A 20,406-nucleotide genomic window follows, 5' to 3' on the forward strand; every position below is an offset into this window, starting at 1 on the left:
AATCTTGTATGCTTGCTGAGTCGTGCTGTGTGTGTGTGGAGTTTGTCCTGTGCATCTATCAATCACATGTGTGTATTTGTGAAATTTAGACCGATTTAGCTCCATATGCTACAGATTCTGAATGGGATTCATTTCTGGACTTTGACTAGGCCAGTTTAATACCTGAATATGTTTTGATCTAACCTGCTGCAGCTCTGGCTTTATGTTTAGATGAACTGTCCTGCTGCAGGAAAAACCTGTTTTCTTCTAGTATTGCCTGCAGCCCCACAGACTCTGAGCTTCTCTGATGCAACCATCCCAATGTACAGAGTAAATGCTTGGCCTGGATGATGCAATGCCGATTCAATCACTATTTATTAATTTACACATTTTCATTATTGCATCACTGTAACTCTGCTGAATATCAGTCAGAACTACTTCATCTAAAGTAACTTTTAGTTTTCCAAAAACTAAATATTTTTCTATTTTCCATCTAAAAGTGTTAGTTTTCCTTTTTTTTGTAAACATTTTGTCCTCTGACGGAAATTAAGATGTAGAAATAAATTATGCAAACCTCCTTAGAGCAGAACAATCGATGAGGAGTTTGCATTTTTGGTTTTCAAATGTTAAAAAAAAGGTTTTGGTTACTAATGCACCACTTTAATCAGACCTCCTGCAGTCAACCCAACATTCAGTCATGGATTAATGTGATTTTAAAGGCAAAGCTCTGTAATCTGATCGCTTTGATGCTGCAGAATCTGAATAAATCAGAGGCCTGTCGCTAGAAGCAGCAGACCGTCTCACCAACAGCTCATCACCTTCACACTTCGCTCTCCGAGAGGACGAGGGTGTGAAGTCGTGGGCTACGAGCAGCTCCGAATGTTCTCTCATTCATCTCCGACTGTTAAATAACCCGAATCAACTGGAGCAGAAAAGCTGTCATAACAGGGGAACATTTCTATCCAACCAACACTAACAATTTACAAACCAAATGTACATTAAGCACGTGCACAGGTTGCGCTCCACTGGTTTACTATGACATTTGAAAAGTCCTTTGCTTTTTCTCTCTCTCTGTCCAAATGCCAACATGTTGGAAGACGTTTCCTTTGTGTGTTTTTCTCTGTCATTTTGCTCCAGTGTCCCTTACAAATAATGTTGCCATGCAGCAAAATGGAAACACAAAAGTGAGGCAGCAAGAGAGATCTACAATAACCTGCATGTTTGACTAATTTTACGTTGGAAGATATTTCATATATCAGCAATAAATCAACAATTTTGCAGCTGTTGAAGAATGTTTAAAACTGTGCTTGTTTCTGATTACGTAGAGTTCAAATTAACTCTACTTTTTTCAGAATCCCCTAAAGACAAAAGAAAAATCCCACTTAAATAGTTATTTCCACATCTTCCAGGAGGAACATGTAACAAATGCTTCTTGCAGGATTCCTGTACGGTCTTGAAAAGTGTGTAATTTGATTTATGTCATCCTAAAGGTCTGAATCAAAAGAAAATAAAACAGAGCCTGGAAGAAATACTTCACATTTCCGTCCACTGCTTAATAAATGTTTGAGTATTTATTGAATAAGAACAGCTTTGTCCATGCATTCGTCCATCTGTGCACCATTTCTTTATCCAACCACTCTGACATCGGTCCCTGCAAAAGCACGAAACCTTTATTTTTGTTTAAATAAATGCATTTTCCCCTTATATGAGCAGGTTAGTAAGACATAGTAAAGGTTTCCTCCTTGCAGACCTACAAAGTTAAACTTACTCATGGAGAAAATGTAACAGAAGATCTGATTTAGTTTCCAAACGTAGGGAGTTTGAGCTTGCAGCTTTTCAACGGGGGTCGAAGGTCAGTGTCGCCTCTAGTTGAACTGAGCATTTGGGTTTAGCAGTAGTATCAGTAGCAGTAATAATAGTAGTAATTGTCAGGGTTTAGTTGTGGTTTGAGGACCCAAATGCAGAGGCAGAGAGGCTGATGAGATTTCTTGCAGTTTAATGGGGCAAAAAAGTAAACAAAGGCAGGAATGCAAAAATCCAACTAATAATGAAAAAAAAACAGAACCATGGAGACATCTCAGGGGAAACCAAACACGAGGAGCCAGGGAGAGACGAGGTAGGTGGACAACAGCATGGGAGGACAGCAAAGACAAGGAACCAACCAAGAGTGAGAGCAGAGGGAGAGCATATATAGAAGAGAGAGACAAAGGGAGGGCTAACGAGCTGACAAGGAGCAGGTGTGAGAGGAGACAACGAGGGAGCCAAGGGGAAAGGAACACACACACGAGGGCAACAGAAAAACCTGAGAACTAACATAAATCTAGAAATTACAACAAAAAAGGAATTAAACCAATAAAGCTAGGAAACATGGAGCAAAATAAAGCACAACAAAAACCATGCCAGTAATAGAATCCGTAGCAGTAGTACTAGTAATAGTAAAAGTAATAAGTATTAGTAATAGTAGTAGTATTGGTACTAGTAGTAATAGTAATTGTGGCGTCTAAAATCCTACTGCTGGTCTTTGCTTCCACACAATGTTCAAAGGAGCTAAACTGTAAAGGATCTCCGTCATAGATGGGAATTTCTCGGAGTAGCAGTAGATGACTTGTTAGCATTGTTTGCAGAAGAGCTGTCATGTCATTCTGTTGTTTCAGTAAATCATAGAGGTCTCCTGCAGGGTTTTGGTTTGATGGAATCAGACTGTTTTGAGTGATAACATTGGGATTGTTTCTGATCCTAGAAGCTTTAGACGTTTGAACAGCAGGGGGAGCCATTTGTGACACCAGAGTATTGAAAACAGTGTCCTCCACCTGAGGTGTAATATTCTTTTCATAGGCTAGGCTTAGATCTGACTTAGCCTCTTTATCCAACAGCCGTTCAGCGTCTTCTTGACGCCTTTCTGCAGGTTTGGTAACCAACTGTGAAGCCTGTGAAAGGACTAAACTAGCTTTGATCTTTGGTCCAGCACCTTTTCTGATATATGAATCCATTCCATCAGAATGCTTGGATTCAATGCTGCCTTTAGTGCTGCCCTCTGGAACCATTAGCAGCAGCTATTCTGGCGTCCATCTCCAGTTGTTCCTTTCTTTTCTTTAACAGGTATTGCTGCTCGTCCAGTGCACGCTTCTCCTTTAAAGCAGCTGCACGTGCCAGGAGTGCAGCACATTCTGCTTCTGCTTTTATTTGTTCAGAAATTGCCGAAGATTTGTTGGTTTTTATAGAAGAACCCCTTTGACTCCCAGTTTTTCTTAAGGAAACATTTGAAATGCGAGTACGGACTTGCATTCTCGTGAATTGAGAAACGGCCAAGGTCACCGTACAAAAGATGAAAACACAAGGGCAGAAACAAGAGTCAAAACACAGAATAAAAACCCTTTAAAAAAATACAAAGGCTGTGAAATTAATATTAAAGAGAATAGGGAATTAGAGAAACAGATGAGTTTTGAGTTGCGATTTGAAATGTAGAAGCGGGTCCGGGTTTCTAAGTAGCGTTGATAGAGAGTTCCAGAGGGTTCTGGACCAGTTGTAGTTTATGGAGTGATATTTGAGGAAGGCCAAAGAGGAGAGAGCTACGATAGTCCAGTCTGGACTTGACGAGGCTGTGGACCAGGATGGCAGCAGAGTGAGGAGTAACGGAGGGACGGAGGCGGTTGATGCTTCTTAGGTGGAAGTAGGCAGACCGGGTAATGTTATTGATATGGGATCGAACTGATAGGGGGCTATCGAGATGATCACTACTTTTCACGTCACTCTGCCTCACCACACTGTTCCTGTGTCAGCTTTGTTACTGGTTTGAAGAAAAACAAAGTGAGCTAAAATTCCTGCAGCACTGGGTGGTTCTCATGCTTCACATGATGCATCATGTAAAATATCCCAGAACAAGAGTCTGAATGAGGATCATTTATTGGCCTTTCCCATGATGGGATAGATGTATATACCCCATGTAAGTGAACTGAATGTATATAGTCACTGTTGGGACTGGCTGCATTGCTGCTGTCATGTTTTATTTTCAGCTCATTAGCCTTTCTGCATGACTTCACAACACCGCGCGCAGAGCCGAAGCGACGGCTGCAAACGACCCTCGGGCGAAACGCTTATTGTCGTGACAGTCTGAGTCAGAGGACGGGGGGGTCAAGGTCGGGAAGGGGCTCCATGCAAACTCAGCTGTTTTAAATGATGGGAAGCCATCGCCGTGGCAACGAGGGATGACAGCAAAAATAGAGGTGGAGGCAAAAACAGAAAATCTGTCCTCCTCTGTGAGCTGACAGCAACAGCCGGGAGACAAAAACAAAAAACAAGAGGCGCCCTCCAGGTTAGTGTGATGTTTCACAGCCTCAGCAGTGAATCATCACATCCAACTGCTTCGTTCTGTGCTTTTAATCAGAGTCAGTAACCAGGAAGACACGACTTCATCTCTGAAACCTGCACTGAACATGCAAACACAAAGAAGCAAGAACACAATCTGAGATATGTGCAAAAAACACCGCGTCATCCAGAGTTTAATGTGGCCTCTGGACCTGCAACCCAAAACGGACACAATGTTTCAATCTCATGTAAAATGACCTCTACAAAGGTTAGATTTAAAGAAACATTTAGGTCCTGATTAGAAGGCTCCAAATATCAGTTTATCATAGAGCACAGACACACTCTACAACAGAACAAGTGAGCAGCCTCAGAGCGTTCTACTGCATGGAGATCCTGCAGCTCCCCCTAGTGGACATCAGAGAAGTAAATAAAGATAAGCTTCAGAAGAACCTACCAATTAAAAACTATTAACTTCCTGCATTTCAAAGCAACTAGACTTGTTTCTTTAGCTGCTGGAAGATTTGTAATGTTCTATATTTAACAGAACCTCAGTCAGAGATCTGAGCTGAAAAAGGAAGGAAGGAAGGAAGGAAGGAAGGAAGGAAGGAAGGAAGGAAGGAAGGACAGAAGGTAGGAAGGAAGGAAGGAAGGAAGGAAGGACAGAAGGTAGGAAGGAAGGGAGGAAGGAAGGAAGGAAGGAAGGACAGAAGGTAGGAAGGACAGAAGGTAGGAAGGAAGGAAGGACAGAAGGTAGGAAGGAAGGAAGGAAGGAAGGAAGGAAGGAAGGACAGAAGGTAGGAAGGAAGGAAGGACAGAAGGTAGGAAGGAAGGAAGGAAGGAAGGAAGGAAGGAAGGAAGGAAGGAAGGAAGGAAGGAAGGAAGGAAGGACAGAAGGTAGGAAGGAAGGAAGGAAGGAAGGAAGGACAGAAGGTAGGAAGGAAGGAAGGAAGGAAGGTAGGAAGGAAGGAAGGAAGGTAGGAAGGAAGGAAGGACAGAAGGTAGGAAGGAAGGAAGGAAGGAAGGAAGGAAGGAAGGACAGAAGGTAGGAAGGAAGGAAGGAAGGAAGGACAGAAGGTAGGAAGGAAGGAAGGAAGGAAGGAAGGTAGGAAGGAAGGAAGGAAGGAAGGAAGGAAGGAAGGAAGGACAGAAGGTAGGAAGGAAGGAAGGAAGGAAGGAAGGAAGGTAGGAAGGAAGGAAGGACAGAAGGTAGGAAGGAAGGGAGGAAGGAAGGAAGGAAGGAAGGACAGAAGGTAGGAAGGACAGAAGGTAGGAAGGAAGGAAGGAAGGAAGGAAGGTAGGAAGGAAGGAAGGAAGGAAGGAAGGAAGGAAGGAACGAAGGACAGAAGGTAGGAAGGACAGAAGGTAGGAAGGAAGGACAGAAGGTAGGAAGGAAGGAAGGAAGGAAGGAAGGAAGGAAGGAAGGACAGAAGGTAGGAAGGAAGGAAGGAAGGAAGGTAGGAAGGAAGGACAGAAGGTAGGAAGGACAGAAGGTAGGAAGGAAGGTAGGAAGGAAGGAAGGAAGGAAGGAAGGAAGGAAGGAAGGACAGAAGGTAGGAAGGAAGGAAGGACAGAAGGTAGGAAGGAAGGAAGGAAGGAAGGAAGGACAGAAGGTAGGAAGGAAGGAAGGACAGAAGGTAGGAAGGAAGGAAGGAAGGAAGGAAGGAAGGAAGGAAGGAAGGACAGAAGGTAGGAAGGAAGGAAGGAAGGAAGGAAGGACAGAAGGTAGGAAGGAAGGAAGGAAGGAAGGAAGGAAGGAAGGACAGAAGGTAGGAAGGAAGGAAGGACAGAAGGTAGGAAGGACAGAAGGTAGGAAGGAAGGTAGGAAGGAAGGACAGAAGGTAGGAAGGACAGAAGGTAGGAAGGAAGGTAGGAAGGAAGGAAGGAAGGAAGGAAGGAAGGAAGGAAGGAAGGACAGAAGGTAGGAAGGAAGGTAGGAAGGAAGGACAGAAGGTAGGAAGGACAGAAGGTAGGAAGGAAGGTAGGAAGGAAGGACAGAAGGTAGGAAGGACAGAAGGAAGGTAGGAAGGAAGGAAGGAAGGAAGGAAGGAAGGAAGGACAGAAGGTAGGAAGGACAGAAGGTAGGAAGGAAGGTAGGAAGGAAGGACAGAAGGTAGGAAGGACAGAAGGTAGGAAGGAAGGTAGGAAGGAAGGAAGGACAGAAGGTAGGAAGGACAGAAGGTAGGAAGGAAGGTAGGAAGGAAGGACAGAAGGTAGGAAGGACAGAAGGTAGGAAGGAAGGTAGGAAGGAAGGAAGGAAGGAAGGAAGGAAGGAAGGAAGGTAGGAAGGTAGGAAGGTAGGAAGGTAGGAAGGAAGGTAGGAAGGTAGGAAGGAAGGAAGGAAGGAAGGAAGGTAGGAAGGAAGGAAGGAAGGAAGGTAGGAAGGAAGGAAGGAAGGAAGGAAGGAAGGTAGGAAGGTAGGAAGGTAGGAAGGAAGGTAGGAAGGTAGGAAGGAAGGAAGGAAGGTAGGAAGGAAGGAAGGAAGGAAGGAAGGTAGGAAGGAAGGTAGGAAGGTAGGAAGGAAGGAAGGTAGGTAGGAAGGTAGGAAGGAAGGAAGGAAGGTAGGAAGGAAGGAAGGAAGGAAGGTAGGAAGGAAGGAAGGAAGGAAGGTAGGAAGGTAGGAAGGAAGGAAGGTAGGAAGGAAGGTAGGAAGGTAGGAAGGAAGGAAGGAAGGAAGGAAGGAAGGAAGGAAGGTAGGAAGGAAGGAAGGAAGGAAGGACAGAAGGTAGGAAGGAAGGAAGGAAGGAAGGAAGGTAGGAAGGAAGGAAGGACAGAAGGTAGGAAGGAAGGGAGGAAGGAAGGAAGGAAGGACAGAAGGTAGGAAGGACAGAAGGTAGGAAGGAAGGTAGGAAGGAAGGACAGAAGGTAGGAAGGACAGAAGGTAGGAAGGAAGGTAGGAAGGAAGGAAGGAAGGAAGGTAGGAAGGTAGGAAGGAAGGAAGGAAGGAAGGAAGGAAGGACAGAAGGTAGGAAGGACAGAAGGTAGGAAGGAAGGACAGAAGGTAGGAAGGAAGGAAGGAAGGAAGGAAGGAAGGAAGGAAGGAAGGAAGGAAGGAAGGAAGGAAGGAAGGAAGGAAGGACAGAAGGTAGGAAGGAAGGAAGGAAGGAAGGAAGGAAGGAAGGAAGGTAGGAAGGAAGGACAGAAGGTAGGAAGGACAGAAGGTAGGAAGGAAGGTAGGAAGGAAGGAAGGAAGGAAGGAAGGACAGAAGGTAGGAAGGAAGGAAGGACAGAAGGTAGGAAGGAAGGAAGGAAGGAAGGAAGGAAGGACAGAAGGAAGGAAGGAAGGAAGGACAGAAGGTAGGAAGGACAGAAGGTAGGAAGGAAGGTAGGAAGGAAGGACAGAAGGTAGGAAGGACAGAAGGTAGGAAGGAAGGTAGGAAGGAAGGAAGGAAGGAAGGAAGGAAGGAAGGAAGGAAGGACAGAAGGTAGGAAGGAAGGTAGGAAGGAAGGACAGAAGGTAGGAAGGACAGAAGGTAGGAAGGAAGGTAGGAAGGAAGGACAGAAGGTAGGAAGGACAGAAGGTAGGAAGGAAGGTAGGAAGGAAGGAAGGAAGGAAGGAAGGAAGGACAGAAGGTAGGAAGGAAGGTAGGAAGGAAGGACAGAAGGTAGGAAGGACAGAAGGTAGGAAGGAAGGTAGGAAGGAAGGTAGGAAGGAAGGAAGGACAGAAGGTAGGAAGGAAGGTAGGAAGGAAGGACAGAAGGTAGGAAGGACAGAAGGTAGGAAGGAAGGTAGGAAGGAAGGAAGGAAGGTAGGAAGGTAGGAAGGAAGGAAGGAAGGAAGGAAGGAAGGAAGGAAGGAAGGAAGGAAGGAAGGAAGGAAGGAAGGAAGGAAGGAAGGTAGGAAGGTAGGAAGGTAGGAAGGAAGGAAGGAAGGTAGGAAGGAAGGAAGGTAGGAAGGAAGGAAGGAAGGAAGGAAGGTAGGAAGGAAGGAAGGAAGGTAGGAAGGAAGGAAGGTAGGAAGGAAGGAAGGAAGGAAGGACAGAAGGTAGGAAGGAAGGAAGGACAGAAGGTAGGAAGGACAGAAGGTAGGAAGGAAGGTAGGAAGGAAGGACAGAAGGTAGGAAGGACAGAAGGTAGGAAGGAAGGTAGGAAGGAAGGAAGGAAGGAAGGAAGGAAGGTAGGAAGGAAGGAAGGAAGGACAGAAGGTAGGAAGGAAGGTAGGAAGGAAGGAAGGAAGGAAGGTAGGAAGGAAGGAAGGAAGGAAGGAAGGAAGGTAGGAAGGAAGGAAGGAAGGAAGGACAGAAGGTAGGAAGGAAGGTAGGAAGGAAGGAAGGAAGGAAGGAAGGTAGGAAGGTAGGAAGGAAGGAAGGAAGGAAGGAAGGAAGGAAGGTAGGAAGGACAGAAGGTAGGAAGGAAGGTAGGAAGGAAGGAAGGAAGGAAGGAAGGAAGGTAGGAAGGAAGGAAGGAAGGAAGGAAGGTAGGAAGGTAGGAAGGTAGGAAGGTAGGAAGGAAGGTAGGAAGGTAGGAAGGAAGGAAGGAAGGAAGGAAGGTAGGAAGGAAGGAAGGAAGGTAGGAAGGAAGGAAGGAAGGAAGGAAGGTAGGAAGGAAGGAAGGAAGGTAGGAAGGTAGGAAGGTAGGAAGGAAGGTAGGAAGGTAGGAAGGAAGGAAGGAAGGTAGGAAGGAAGGAAGGAAGGAAGGAAGGTAGGAAGGAAGGTAGGAAGGTAGGAAGGAAGGAAGGAAGGAAGGAAGGTAGGTAGGAAGGAAGGAAGGAAGGAAGGTAGGTAGGAAGGTAGGAAGGAAGGAAGGAAGGAAGGAAGGAAGGAAGGAAGGAAGGAAGGAAGGAAGGAAGGAAGGAAGGAAGGTAGGTAGGAAGGTAGGAAGGAAGGAAGGAAGGAAGGAAGGAAGGAAGGAAGGAAGGAAGGAAGGTAGGAAGGAAGGTAGGAAGGTAGGAAGGAAGGAAGGAAGGAAGGAAGGTAGGAAGGAAGGAAGGAAGGTAGGAAGGAAGGAAGGAAGGAAGGAAGGTAGGAAGGAAGGAAGGAAGGTAGGAAGGTAGGAAGGTAGGAAGGAAGGTAGGAAGGTAGGAAGGAAGGAAGGAAGGTAGGAAGGAAGGAAGGAAGGAAGGAAGGTAGGAAGGAAGGTAGGAAGGTAGGAAGGAAGGAAGGAAGGAAGGTAGGTAGGAAGGAAGGAAGGAAGGAAGGAAGGTAGGTAGGAAGGAAGGAAGGAAGGAAGGAAGGAAGGAAGGAAGGAAGGAAGGAAGGAAGGAAGGAAGGAAGGAAGGAAGGAAGGAAGGAAGGAAGGAAGGAAGGAAGCAGACATTTCTGTAACCTAACTCAGCTGCTTGGTTATAGCGTACCATGTGATCTTTCTTGCTCCATGAAAGCACGATGATGATGATGATCCATGCGGGATTATTTCCTGGGAATCTTTACATGCCTTAACCTGCAATCTTGACTTTGAGTGGTAGACCTGCTCTGATACTCATGGCCTGGTCCTTCTATGTGCCATACATCTAGACCTTACCTCTCTAGCCATAGGATTGGTCGTATCTAAGATTACAGCTTTCATTTATCAGCCTATGAGGCTTTTCCCTGCTGCTCGTCTTGGATTGACTATAGAGACCAGATTTCAGACTGAATATTTATTATAGATTGTCTTATACATAACATATCTTGTTCGGAAATAGAATATAGAATAACTGCTATTGTAGGTCCTTTGTTTCCTTGCTTATTTGAATAGGAAATCTCCAGCATGTCACAAAAATATGCGTTAGTATCATGTATTCTGACTTTTAAACTATCTTTGTTTAAGATCATACTGAGAAAGCAATTCGTGAAATATGTCTGTAGTTTTCACTTCTGAAACAAATATCTTCACATGTTTAATGTTGCAGCTGAAGTGACTTTTTGAAGATCTCAATAAACTGGTGGAGATATCAGGAAGGAGCAACAGTGGAAAAGAGAGTAAAACTCCCCAGATGAGGAACATGGTGGTCAGAGGGATTCAAAGGGGAGTCGTTAAATGCTTTGATGGCATCTGTGTCGGGATAAGTGAGCATCGGTGAGGAAAGGCGAGCCAAGCTAACACCTCCTGGTCTTGGACCGTCTATGTGGAGGGAAATCAGAGAAGGAAAGTCCTCCTCACCATTGGATTTGCTGCTGCATATGCTGCGGTGGATTAAACTGATCCAACTTAATGCCCACGACCGGGCAATCATTCATACTACAGGAGCTGCTGAGGGCGCGGCCGTGGGTGCTCCCTGGACCATCTGCCGCTGATGGGGGGGATTAACTTCGAGGAAGACGGTGTTAAGGTGGGGGAGGAGGCGCATAAAAAGGGAGACCTCCCACCCTTATGGTGAAGCTTCATGCATTACATCAGTGAAGGGACTTTCCTGGTTATTAATTTCATCAGATGCAGATTAAATGTCAGCACTCAGATTTCTACTCACCACGTCTCTCTAAGTATTTCTGCAGTTTTCATTTTTTCTATATACGACGATGCGACAGCTTCAAATGTGTTTGATAGATAGAAAGAAGATAAAAATGCTTCAAGGTTTTTAAAAGAATAAAAACTGCCGCTAATAAAAATAAGTGGCGTACAGTGACATGCAGACGTCTTGTGTAAAATTAGAATTAGAAACCAGCATTTTAATCAGACTTCGCAAAATAGCTCAAATGCAACCAGATTGAAAAGAAGGAATCCTGGTTTTACTGTAGTTAAGCTACAGATACTGAATTAGAATCAGGTCTTGACTTCAACTAGGCCACCCTAACACATCTCTATTCCCTCTTCTAATCTCTTCCACTGTCGCTTGGTTTGATGATGTAGGTTGTGCCACTGGAAAGTGAACCTGCACCCAGCCTTCAGTGTTTAACAGACTTTAACATATTTTAACTAATTCTATTCAGTTTATTTCTATAGTGTCCATTCACATCATGTCATCTCAGGTCACTTTCCAGTTCACCAGATCATCCAGTCAGATTGATTCAAAGTTTTCTATCTAAGGAAAACCAGCTGATTGCATCGACTCATTGACTCTTCAGCAATCCCTCACACTAAGCATGCTTGTAGCGACAGTGGAGAGGAAAAACTCCCTTTGAACAGGAAGAAACCTCCAGCAGAACCAGGCTCAGTGTGAGCTGCTAAACATTGTTCCTTTTTTAGCTTCATCCAATCTTCAAACTCATGCTGAGTTAAAGTATCCCCTCATTATGAGGTTGCCACCACCATGCTTTACTGCGGTTGTGGGTATTGATGATAATGATAATTGCTCTTAAAAAAACAACATTAGTGTGAAATAATTGGTAAGAATGAAGAATGATTGAAAAGGAAACTAAACTTGTTTTGTCTTCTTTGTCTTTTCTCCGCAGAGAGTGGAAGCTCCGCCCTCCGACCATCAGGGGAGTCAATCGGACCGCAGGAACGGAACCATCTGCTGCGTTTCCAGACAGCATCAACATTCCTGTTCTTGAAACTCTGTGCCTTCATCCAAAACTCATCCTGTGTTTTTGGATTTTTACTCTTCCCTCGGAGCAGCTTTTGGAGGATTTCATTTTCTTCCTGATGGATGTAGGAGGGCCTGGGAATCGAGCCATCGTCTCTCTGTGGAAATAAAGAAAAAAACAATAAAATACATGCAGGGGTCTCCTATTTGGATCATTTTAACGTGTTTCTTTTTTCTACTAATGGTGTCAGTGATTTACTTCCTATGGGAGGGAATCCCTCGCTGTGCAATATAAGTCCATATTTCTGTGAAGTTGTCATGTGGACGTAGAATCTGGACGAATATTTTGGTTTATTTTTGTAATAATGGTTTCCTGATTTCTATTTTTCTAAAAAGATGCGAGACAGATGGGGGGGGGGGGGGGGGGGGGGGGGTGACAAAAATTACTCGTCTAACAACATTTTAAAGGAAGACGGATGTTTGGATGCTGGTTTCCCTCTGATTTATTCCCTTCTAAAGCCATAGTCTATCTCAGATAACAGAAGCAATGCATTCAGGGTCACACAGTCTGGGGCGGACGCTTCCGCTCGCCTCAGCTGGGGGGCGTCTTCTCTAAGTTCAGGCACCGAAATCTGAAGTATTTAGATTCTCTACCTTTGTGTGGCCTGTTCTTCTTGCTGTTCCTTTCTACCTACATATCAATGAGGAAATGAGTCAGAAAAACCAGTAGACTATGTTCTCTAGAAAAGGATGGAAGACACTCTGAGTTCTCAAACAGAGTCTAAAGAAAACAACAGGATTCAAGTTGAGTTTCCTCTAAAGTTTGTTTGGAAATTTTAGGTTTTTTAATTAAGTCCCAAACTGGCAAAAATCCAGCCACCCATTGCAAACTGAATTGAACTGAAGGGTTACTTTCATGTGACATACAGGTTACTTTCTTTGCACTTGCTTTCAGAAACCTGGCAGGTTACTTTCTGTCAACTTAAAGTTTACATTAAAGATTACATTTTAGATATTACTTATTGGAAGTTAAAGGATAAATCATTTCAAATTTAGGGTAAAACCAATTTAATAATCTTGGATGAACAATTATAACTATAGCCTGCTTACTCACCAACATCTTAGGCATCTCACAGTCCAGGTGGCTTCTGGACCGGCTGTTAAAAATCCAGTTATTCTCACCAGTTTAGTGACTTAGGCTAGGCTATCAGCAGAGCTACTAATTACAACCCAAAGAAATATTGTCTCTGTTTATTCAAATGTCACCAAAAGGAGAATTAATCTGGCCTGAGTGATAAACCACTCGCTGTACAATAAACATAAACTATAGCAAAAACAAAGATGTCTTTATTTGTAATAAAACAGAAAATCTAACATCTATGCAAACATCACACACTAGTAGAAAGTAAAACACGAGGTAAACTAAATGAATAATTTGAAAAAGGGGTCTAAGAGTCCGTTGAGATGGCTTATAAAGGGGGTCCAATGGAGACCAAATGTCAATACATTCATTAATGTCCGTTTAAATTAGCTGCAGATATAATAAGCAATAATAGATACTGTTAAAACAATGTGACTTTCTTCAGCTTATTGTTAACAATATAGAAGGATCAACAAAGGAGAATTAAGATGGCGGCCCTACCATGCAGACTAGGGAGGTGGAGAAATAGGCTGGGAAATTACTTGGTGGGGATTTCCAGATGAAGGACCGTATCACCTGACTAAAGGGGGACGGTTGGACAAAGGGGCGTATCTTAATTTAGGTTACGGTACAAAATGGCTGTTCCTATTCTGCGAAAGAGGAGGGCCTTCCGATCTCCAGAAAATAGATCTTAAGACTCAGGAAAATGACTTCCCCTGGAATGTAATTAGCCATGGTTCTACAGGGTATTCAATCCTCAATTACACTAATGCCAAACTCAGGACGAAGGAAACCAAGAAATCAAGATGAAAGGAACACATAGAGACGCTCACAACCAGTCACACCACATTCATTCACACCATGAAATCAGAGCTCTTTTATAAACTCTTTTTATATGAAACATCAGCGTAAAGAGTCCAAAAGTTCAAATAAACGCTTTGCAAAGACCCGACTTAACTGAACTGGCCCAAGCTCAGCACCTTGATTAAGCATCAAATGGAATAATAGGAAGTTTAACTGTGAGTCGACCTGCAAGTCAGTTTCTGTGTAGGAAGGGTGGAGCAGCTTCAGATATCACCTTGGTTCCCAAACCAGGTCGGCTTTCGGAGAAATCTAGATCAGTCTGATGCGAGCAATAAGGGAATCCAATGGGCTTCAATTGAGGCAGGTAACATCCGGTTATTCACAATGGCGTCCCCACGTGATTGGACTGCAACAAACTCCGCCTCACTGGCTCCTCAGTAAGGAAAATCTGCAGGGCAGCTAGCGCAGAACTGGCAGCTAGCGCAGAACTGGTTAACCAGGTAGACGCTTTGCGTTCTCACCAACGCTGAGCTGGTCGGCACGGCGATACACTGCAGTCAGTAGCTTTGACAGCAGGACAAGGGGGGGGGGGAGCTACGGTCAGCTAACCCGACTCCGCCAGATGGATTTGCTCCGCATATCCATCTGGAAACCTTCCGTTGAAGTAATTTTGGGAAGGGGCGAAAATACTGGTTAGCTGATTGGCCTATGTTGGTGATAGACGGGCCAAATAAACCAATCAGATCAACGAAGCATATGACGTACTAACAGAGCGACGACGAAAACACAACCACAAGCCAGGCTACTCTTGCCGAAGAGAAGAGCAAAAACATCTTTTCCTCTGAGAAAAGCCTCCATCATTTAAAACAGCTGAGTTTGCATGGAGCCCTTCCCGACCTTGACCCCCCCGTCCTCTGACTCAGACTGTCAAGACAATAAGCGTTTCGCCCGAGGGTCGTTTGGGGTTGGTCTGGTAGTTCTCTGGAAAGAGGCATGTTCCAGCCACAAAAGGGGAAGTTGGTGTGTGACTCAGACTCTTCAGCTGTGTTGAATCACAACACTGTCATGAAACTATATAGCTGCTTAACTGATTAAATGCATGTTACTTTCCTGAACTTTGCACTTTTTAAACTAACGTAACGTAAACCTTACTTTGCTGTGAGGAGAAACTACTTTTTCTAACCCATGGGCTGAGGAGTACTTTATTGCCCATTCAAGAAACAATAAATTCTAAAGTATTATCATGAATATCTATTAGTTTCAAATATCTTAGTTTGAAAATTAAAAAAATATATATTTTTATTATGTGTAACTTTTGAGAAGGCCTTTGTGAAATTGTTGTACATTTATCTGTACATTTTAAGAAATGAACAAGAACTTTTTAAGTTCCAGTAAACACATAATTGGTCTTTAAAATAATTTAAGTATTTAAATAAAAATAAAAAAAACTGAATAAAACCTGCCTATAATTATAATATATTTTCCTTTAAGTTATTTCAAAGTAACCTAACCTGTAAGTTGCTCTATAGTGCGTTTCTTCAGATGTCTGCCCCCTACTGGTGATAAATTAAAATGACACCCGTGTTGTGCACAGCCTCACAGGTCTGTTGTTCAGAGTTGACTCTGGAGATTTCCTTCATTAACAGAAAGTAACCTGCAAGTCTGTGCATTACATTAAAGTAACCTGCAGCCTCAGAGAAAATATGCTAAAATTCCCTTTAAAATTATTTATAAGTTTCAGAAAGGGAAAAAGTTATAAAATCATTCAATCCAGAAAAAGAAGCTAAACTATAGGCCTACTAGTAAAATACAGGTTGTTTATTTCATTATTTGTTTTTGGTTTCCAAACAAAGGTTATCAAATAAGTCTGGCATTCGAATAATAAGGAGTTTTCTGGCTCTAATAATTATGTTATTAGTTTACTGTTTTTTTTTTATTTTATTTTCAAATGGAGCAGAAAGATTAGAAACAGATTCATCTGTCAAAACTGTGATGGCATTTCTGCACAAAATGCTTCAACAATCAAACTTTTCTTATGGGTGATTTATCCTCCACAGAAAAGAAAATGGAAGCATTTCACTCCGCAAACATCCAGATAGAGAAAATAAAGTTAAATTGGCAGCTAACAGCAATATTATTTTAAAAGTCCAAACATTTAAAGGGCTCTGTTTGAGAATTTACTTCTGTTCTGTTAGTTGTCCTCTGCTTTCTGCAGTTATAAGCTGTGTTTCATGTCTTCTTGATGCTGCTATCCGCGTACTGTGTAGATTGAGCCTGGCACAGCATCCGCTGTTAGCGCTCCGCAACCTTTTGCTGGATCATCGTGCATCATGACGTCAAGTTAAGTGGTCAAGTTTGTGCCTCCAGTGAAGCAAATTCAGAGATGTCAATTTCTTTTTCTGTGTAATATATCTGTATCACAATCAGTTATATCCCTTTAGCACCAAACGAAAGCGGGCATTAAAAAGGAGATTTTTTTACAACTGCTATAGGACCTTAAAGAGTAACTAAACCCAAACTCTACTGTTCCTTTCTTTGTTTGTTTTCTCTTTGTTCAAGAGAAGCTGTATAATTGGGCCTTAAGGGTGCTATCTTTATGCTACTACTGTACAAAGTTTGACATTTTTGTGTTAGCTTGTTTAATTCTGCTTATTTGGCCAAAAAAAAGTTGTAGTGCTGCCCTCTATTGGTTGAAGTGTGGCTACTGCATCATCATCACATGTTCTAGTATAATGGTGCATTCGGAACCCGTATTTGGGAGGTCAGGGTGGGATCATTTCTGAAGCGATAACGTTCCATTTCCTGCATATAAAGGCTCACATTCTGCATCAGATATGACCTCTATGTGGTTTCGACCAGAACAACGACAAAAATACAGCAAGGCATTAATCCAATGTGTTTTTTTTTTTATTTGAGCATCTTTTAAAGCTGTTATTTATTTTACATGCTCAGATCATTTAGTCATATCATATTTAATGTCCTTTCTCTGTGTCGGGACAGCATCGTCATCCCTGCACTTGGCCATGTCTCTTCGCACCGCCGGCTTCGGAGGTCTTTTTAAAAATATGTCTGGAGGCGGCAGGTTTAGTTACACTTTAGGGACTGGATAGATGATAAACATGAATCCATGAACTTAGGGGATGACAGGAGTTTTTTCTGAGTCAGAGCCAAATATTTGAAATACTCAACTTTACTGCGCTATAAACAACTTTTATCAACATGCAACCTTAAAGGGTTTGTGTTACGTTGGTTCCTTTAGAAAATTGATGGAGATGGGAAATGCTAACAGGCTACCAATTGAGACTTCTACTGATGTGAAAAGTTTCCAGTTTCTTTTTGTGTGGCATTTGGGAAGACAGATGTGACACAAAACAGTGAGAACTAAAGTGAACATTGAGTATTTCTCCACACAATGAGGTTTCAGATGCTTATAAACCACCATTAACAGTTTATTTTAGAGGAATCACAGTGTTTTAGACAAAAGTTCTCCAGTTTTTATAACATTTTGAAGACTATTAAAGGGACATTGTGTAAGAATTACTGCCATCTGGTGGTAGAATGAGGGTATTTTGCTAAAAAAGAATGCTATACCTCTGCCATATCGCTGCCTGAAACACTTAGTGCCCCGCCACACCTTAATGATTTAGCCAGCGTCTGCCTGACGTTCCAGACTCCCCTTAAATGCTGCCATACGCTGAACTTTCTATGTATTTTTAAAAAATCTTGGGCGTATAGATAGAGTATTCCTAACGAGTCCAGAACTTATGTCCAATTACATCCTAACTTAACCATAACGCACGGCAGCATAATGCCCATTAAATGATAAAGAAAAATCAAGAAAATGTTCTCGACGTACTCGTCGTATGTCGACGTGTGCCGGCGAGTTTCAGCTTGCTCATAACTTATACTAAACTTACCCATAACTTATCCAACCCATGCCAGCGTTTCTGCCAGATTATCCGTACGTCAGACATACGCTGGTCTAAAGCGTCAAGGTGTGACAGGGGCTTTAGTGGTAGTGATAGCCGCAGTGTGTGAAAAACAATCGATAACGCAGATATAGGAATGTCATCCAATACGCCATGGAGTTTTCACCCGGGTGTAGAATAGAATAGAATAGAAATCCCTTTAGTGTCCCACAATGGGGAAATCCTGGTGTTTACAGGATAAAAAGATTATAAAAAATAAGGTCACACAAATATGGACCTTAGAAAAATGTATAAGAATAGCCTAATAGTGAAAAGTTAAAAGATAAACAATAAAATACTGTATTGTAAAGTGTTTTAACAATAAATAAATTGTGCACCCAGAGAATAAATATCCAATATACAGTTATGGACATTTCCTCGCACAGCCATGATAGTAATAATTGAACTTTATTGATTTCACATTGCGAAAAGGTGTCTCTCCATTTAACCCCTCCCCTTGGGGAGCAGCGGGCTGCCATTGTGCGGCGCTCGGGGAGTGGGGGCTGTGGGGATCAAACCGGGTACTGGCAACCTTCTCAGAGCCCCTCTCTAACCACCAGGCTATTACTCCCCCAGGAATAGGTGTGTGACTTCTTAAATATTGCAAACTGTATTGAATTAACTGACATTTAATGATTTATCAATTTTTAAGCATTTAACAGCTTAAAAAACCAGCATTCACTGCAGCTTTGGAAGCTACTAAACCCACAAAAACCTTAAATCCTGTATCAACAACATTGGTTTATAACTGCAAGATCTGCTGTTATGTTTTCTATGGTAACATGTAACCATGTCTGATTAAACTGAATGGAAAGTCTGATCTATAGCCTAATTTACGCAGTACAGTTCAATTACTTGTCAAGGAGAAACATGGCAACTTCAGCGTCCCTTTTAAATTCTTTCTTCATTAGCTCTCCCAATGTTTATCGTCGTTTTTAAATGTCTCTGTTTTTGCAGTCTTTTAAGTTCTCGGCTGCAGCATATGCATTCTCTGGCACTGTGCTGCAGTTGTGCAGACTTTCAGTTGTTGCGTTAGCGTCTTTAAAGGTCTTCATCGCCGCCTCTTAATCACACTTAACTCCCAGCGAGTGGAAAGACGTTGTTATTCCTTATGTTGGCAGTATTTTATCCCTTCCCAGAGTCAGTAGTTTTAAGATGGCACACTGCCATGGCACTTAACAAACGGATGGTCAGCCTTATGTTTAAATTAATGTAAAATTCTTTGCTTATGAAAATGTATCTGATTATTAGTGAAGGTAATAATACACCAATAATAACACCTATGTAGGTGCAGTAGTTGATTTCAGGCAGTGAAAAAGATCAATTGTTACACAATGTCCCTTTAACAAACGGTGGAAATCAGAGAGACATAAACTCATGAGGTGTTTCCCAATCCTTACGATGTTTTTAATGAAGAGACACGATCGTGAACTGGAGCACATTTCATTTGCTTTATCCTCCGAAGGAATAAAGATGAGTCCTTCAGAGGACAGACCATCCAGTTGCACGGTCCACTGAAGGACAGACTCTCCCAGAGGAGATGCTTTCTGAAAGGTTCAGCTTCTCCAAAGGATGGGCTCTCAAAAAGAAACAAACCTGGAAAATATAAAATCTACAACTACCAAAAACACATTGAGGTTTGAAATCTTGATTCCCTTTTTAAGAACCGTTTTTTCTATTGACGTGTCCTCCATTCGATGGGCTCCATACTTCCTAAAGCTTGGATCTCTAGATCTGAGGTCCTTCTAGGGGACATATCCTCAGCTGACAAGACAAATCCAGTGATTTTATGCAGAAAATCCGCCTTCCTGCTGGGTTTGTTGAGAGCTGACTCCAGAACCAAACCTAATTCAGATCAGCTTTTGATGTGAAAACGTTTCTGGGCTAAGCATTTATTTCATTGTTGACAGTTTGACCCCTGCCTCCTCGGCATATACAGTAGTTTCATAAAATACAGGTTAAAGATAAAAGCCTTGATGTTTCTGTTCAGATTTCCTGTGTCGTATCTCATTTAGCAACCTAATTAAGATAGCAAAAAAAAAGAAAAGAAGAACGTTTTTTATAATCATACAGAAACAAAGTGGGAATCCATGAACTCAGCTGCTTCAGAAATATCTATTTTAAGAGTTTGTAGATTCACCTGTTCAGTGTAGATTTCCCTCTGCATGCATTCAATGTGGATCCGTCCTCAACGTTCAGGTCCGGCTGAAGATGTTGTTTTCGGTCTTCAGTTGTTTTCCTTCTTCCTTGTGGAGCAAACTGCAGATCTTCAGGTATCTTCACTGACATCAACCTCTTCTGAAAACAAAGCTGCCAAATATGTCTGAAGAAGCCAAAAGTCTCTCTGTGTATGAGTAGTTTTAAGTGTTTCACATCCCCCCTGTCAATGTTTCATTGTGTTTTTATCAACAATAAACCTGTTTGTTACGTTGTTGGTCATATATGCAGAAGAGTTATCAAATAAACTGAAATAAGCTAAGAAAGAGTGAACTGTTTTTATTTTGCCACTAGATGGCGCCAAAGATACCTTATTCTGAGTTGGACAACAGAAAAAATATCTTTAAAAAGCTGTTTAAATGACTATTTATACTAACATGCAACAAACTAAAAGTAAAGGAAATTCAGTTAAAGAAATTACATTTATTCTACGTCTAGCTCAAAAGGCAAAAGATACATTCTTAACTGGAAGTTAATAAAGGAACTCAAACCTTTTGTGTCTTTAGCTTCAGCTTTTACATCTATCAATTGATAATAAAACTAATTGACAAAATGACACTGTTCCCTGTTTGTTTTATCAAAGCTGTAGAAATTTTGTTGTTAAATTAAAA

General features: G+C 42.3%; 1 protein-coding gene across 1 annotated transcript in view; it reads left to right on the forward strand.

The window, feature by feature from the left end:
- LOC119798465 (potassium voltage-gated channel subfamily A member 1) overlaps window positions 1-12,083 on the forward strand; it is a 51,372-nt gene extending 39,289 nt beyond the window's left edge. The window contains exon 2 of the mRNA XM_038307953.1: window positions 11,592-12,083. The gene's annotated coding sequence lies outside the window, so the exon portion shown is untranslated. The remainder of the gene's footprint in view (window positions 1-11,591) is intronic.
- The last annotated feature ends 8,323 nt before the right edge of the window (window positions 12,084-20,406 follow it).

Source organism: Cyprinodon tularosa, unplaced genomic scaffold (assembly GCF_016077235.1).
Source record: "Cyprinodon tularosa strain WSP-4 unplaced genomic scaffold, ASM1607723v1 ctg625, whole genome shotgun sequence".
Taxonomy (NCBI): Eukaryota; Metazoa; Chordata; class Actinopteri; order Cyprinodontiformes; family Cyprinodontidae; genus Cyprinodon; species Cyprinodon tularosa.